The sequence below is a fragment of the Magnolia sinica genome, chromosome 4 (genome assembly GCF_029962835.1).
Source record: "Magnolia sinica isolate HGM2019 chromosome 4, MsV1, whole genome shotgun sequence".
Classification (NCBI taxonomy): Eukaryota; Viridiplantae; Streptophyta; class Magnoliopsida; order Magnoliales; family Magnoliaceae; genus Magnolia; species Magnolia sinica.
In genome coordinates this window covers 11,952,802-11,957,545 of record NC_080576.1, presented here as the reverse complement: position 1 = coordinate 11,957,545, position 4,744 = coordinate 11,952,802, and positions in this window count along the sequence as shown.

The following is a 4,744-nucleotide window of genomic DNA, read 5'->3' as shown; positions in this document are numbered from 1 at the left end:
TTTATGTAATCTTCCATTGAATTACTTCACATTATATATATATATATATATATATATATATATATATATATATATATATATATATATATATATATATATATATTATTTTACAGGAATCACTGTCAGCAAATTCTTGGACCGGAATCCATGAGAAAATGTTGCCATGTCAGAACATGGCTTGTTTTTGTCCACCAAGTACCCAGTGAATTCTTTTTTGTAGGGCACCGGCCAGGGAATGACAAACCTGTAGCTTGTGGCAGCATGGGATCCTTCCAAATAGAGTCGAACCCATTCCAAATCTCCTTATTTTGCATCACTAGAAACTAAACAGAAGCCTGGCTTAGTAAAATCACAAATCATAGTCCTGTGAGGACTATGGCGCCTATTAGCTGGTTTAGCAGTGGACTCCAAATCCTCCTTTGGGTGCTTGGTTTGTACCGATGAAGGCCATAGTCCTATCAGAACTACAATTTGTGAGAGGACTGTCCTTTTTCCCAGTTGAAAATCATGATGTATTCTTTGTATGTATCTATCCAGGGGATGCCTGGGAGCTATGCTGTTTTATCATCTGTGCTCCTCTTCCACTCAGACCATACATCAACGAGAAAAAAAATTGGTAAGCCTATCAATGATCAGCGACCATTAAAAGTCAATGTCCACTAGGTGGTGAAAATTGCACCCATAGGGCAGTTAGGATTGCCAACATGTGCTGGGGCACCAGATCAATGGTTGTTGTTTGCTCTAAGCATGATGGTGGCGTTCCAACCGGACAGATTGCACCAAAAAGGTGCCAGCTCGCATTCCATGCAGCACCAGCTAAAAGGCACTACGTGCGTGTGGGGACGGGGGTTTGTCTTTTTCACTGTAGGTCCCACACCTGACTTGTGCATGTGTTGCCTTTTCATTGGCCCTGGAAGGGTGCGTGCTGGCACCTGTCGGACTTAATCTGCGTCCCTCAAACCTCCTGACCAACCCACCATGGATGTCTATCTGCAAACCTCAATGCAATAGGATACCAATCGGTGGTAATTTCCATTAGCCACTGGATTCCCAAGGATAATAGCTGGATCTCATGCGAACTGGAGTCGGTGAAAGAGATGCCCGTAGTGTAGGAGCCCCACTAGCAGCTCCTGGTAGATGTTCAGATGCCTAGTGCAGACCCTGATCTCATGGAGAGAGAATCAAAGATGGGGAAGCAGTTGGGCTTTTCTGTAAGGGGCAGTCCGGAGAGAACAAGAACTTCGAATACCAGCAATTTATTGAACAATGGTATAAGAGTGATTAATAAGAGAGAAGGAAATCAAGGATCACCAGTCATCTAGCTAATGTAGTTGGAGAGCTAACTCATCCTCTAATCAAAACAACTGCAGTCGACTGCCCCCAAGTCGATTTAGTAATTAGGGCGAGTGGCCTGCCTGAAAATGGTAAGGAGGTTGCAAACTTCTCTCCCCTTTCCAGGGTCTTCCCTCCCCGCGGATACCCTCATTCACCGAAAAGATGTTGTTTATCAATCAATCAACGGAATCGAGAATATACTTCGATCGTAGGGCAGCATGCATAGACATTACAAAATATGATCAAATGTGAAAAATCACTATACGATATATATTAATATTGCAATTGCATTAGTGAAGGAAGAATCTGCCTTTGTCCTCGGGGTTCTTTTTTTTTTTTTAACACACAGACACACGCGGTAGTGGGATATCACCACCTATGGATACTCGAACCCTTGATTGGGTGTTGAAACTCCTGAGAGTCTACCACCAGAGCAAGAGTAAGGATCCTTGTTCTTGGCCTATAATCAGATACAATGGTTAAGGTTAGACCATGCCTATGTCCCACAACAAAGATGTATGAAAGGAGTTATGCGGAGCCAATCCACGATGTAAACCAAGGAAAAGAAGAAAAATAATAATTCAAGTATATATATGTTCACCTTACCCTTAAATATACACTATTCCAAAGTATAAACCGCCACACACCATTCAAGTTGACTCATTAAACCGTAAGTGAAACTAGGAAGGTTCATGCACGTATAAAACATGTGTTCAGATGTGTAAATGCATGCACTTGTTCTAGGTGATATTCATAGTACATGGGATACAAGTGGAGCACATTGTATCCGAACTGAGCATTTGTCGTTTTAAAATGTTGGGGCACTTCTCCTCTAAGCAACTGTCACGTGCATGTGGTCTGCAACATGGGTCATGCAAAAATACAGTTTCAAAAATTATTAAAATACCCAAATCAATGTCAGCTTTCCACAGAGAAGAGTGACACATGGCACTTCATTTTGGACATGAGGCCTCACCAATCACCATGTGTGATTTCATTTTTTGATTGTTAAAGATTCAAAGCAAATAGCAGGAGGAAAAAACAAAAAAAAGGAAGTGCACAGCATACAACAGCACTCTATGCCATCCACTAGTTGAAACTTGGATGTTTGTGCCTTTTGAAGATTCTTCAAAAATCTCCATGTTCTTCTCATTTGATAGTCACCCACCAGGTAATCTATTTGAAATCCTCGCCTACCCTAAGATCATAGGATCCCATATATACAGAAATTGAGGAGTACCTTCCCTAACCTATGGAGTCTTTTTTTAAAGAGGAATCTTGGCTTTTAGAGGTTAACACCATGTTGCTCATATTGAAATGGCTGCATCTGCAAAAAGATGGGAGTTCTGCCCACAGTTGTAGTTGTCAAAGTAGGTTTTGTCACCCTTACAATATTAAGATTGCCTGAGGACCGTCCAAATAAAACAGTATTTATATACTCTTAGTGGAAGGGACAAGGGATTCCCTATCTTTTTAAGTACACATGAATAGTGAAATGGGCTATTATTCCAAGGACTAGAAATGCAATGGCTACTCACAGATCCAACTCACCACCCCCTCTTGCATGCTAGATCTGGGTCATTAACATGGTGGCCCCCACCGTGGGTGCCCATGTGGCCTGTCAAGCCCGTCCAGTCATCAAGTGGACTACATGTGCAGGAAATAAATGGGCGGTCCACATTTGACGTGCACATGAGGAACACGGAACGACTCGATCAGCTTGGTTTCTTTATTGGGCCAGGCACTGACATGGTAGGCCCACCTGATAAATGGTGGAGATTTCAGCAATGTGTGCCACATTGGCACATGTGGGGAGAGTAGGATCAGGCGAGTAGAAATACCATGCTCCTCTCAGTTGCAAGAAAAATATTGGGGAGAATGCCAACCCTTCATAATATATTAGAGATAATACCGACCCCAGAACATGGGAACCCTAAACCAGCCTTTGGACTCTAACAAAAGTCACATACAATGGAGAAGAAGGTTTGAATAGATTATAAGGTGTTCATGTGGCCAGTTGGGCCTTATGACCGTCCTTTAACGGTTAAAAAACGTCCTGAGCTCTAACAGAAGCACACTGAGAAAAGGTTGTGAAGGAATATGAAAGAAGGGTGTCAGGAGGCATGCTAATGAAGCTATGGATCCATCTCTTCTTTTCCAGGGTGCCTTAAAGCTTTAAACAATCTCCACCGTCCAATTTCTATATTGTTTATCATCTCACATCTTTGTTTATTTGAATCTTCCTAATGGTGGGGACTCTTTTGCTTCTCCCTCAACACCTTAAATACCCAAGGAGATGGGAGGGGATGAGTATCTCACTTCTTCTGCTGCTCTCTCTCTCTCTCTCTCTCTCTCTCTCTCTCTCTCTCTCTCTCTCTCTCTCTCTCTCTCTCTCTCTCTCTCTCTCTCTCTCTCTCTCTCTCTCCCATGGCCCAGAACAAGTTCCTGTGTGCTAGTATTTTTCTCCTAGTACTGATTTTTTCTCATGAAATACTCCCCTCAGAAGGAAGGCGTTTGAACTCAGATAAGAGAGAGTGTGTGAAATGCCAAGTGCGTGGCCATAGCAGTGTAAACTCTGGTGAGGCACGCCGTCTTGAAACAAGTACAGTGATTTCAGTAGATACTTTCCGACCGACTGCGCCGGGCCACAGTCCCGGCATAGGCCATTCCCTTAAGAAACAAGGCATTGATAGGCACGTATAGATATCTGTCCGTGCATGTATTTCCCTTTTATTAGTTCATGTATCTAAGTACCTCTGAGTGTTTATGTATTTTTATAGAGTAATGATCCAGTGGCCTAAGTGTATGGAGACCTTCCCATGCACATAGTTATGGCATTGACGTCTGCTATCTGGAGCGTCCATTAGGTCCAGTACGTCTACTATTCATAGCCTGCCTAGAAAAAATCAGACTCACGGGATGATCGAAACTGTCCTGACAGTGGCATGTAAAAATTTATGGATGGTTCATAAAAGAGAAGTCCAGTCACTGATAGTTTAGGACCGTCTGACTGCTATGATGTTTGCATGGCACCGGTAGAAGTATGGACCGGACCCAGGTGATATGGATGCCCGAAAGTCCAAACACAACATTGTGCATGGGAAGGTTTCCATACACTGAGTCCACTAGATCTTTTCTCAAATTTATGTTTTCATGTAAACTTTTATGGGTATTTTTATGAATGCAAGATTTCCGTGGATTATTGTCGAACAGAATGCATTGGCTGTACAATCTCTCTCTCTCTCTCTCTCTCTCTCTCTCTCTCTCTCTCTCTCTCTCTCTCTCTCTCTCTCTCTCTCTCTCTCTCTCTCTCAGTTCGTGCCCTTACATTCCGTGTATGCAATTTCTAAGTGCCTACGTATCATCCATCACACTCTGCCAAGTAAGAAACATTATTCGAAAACTCCTG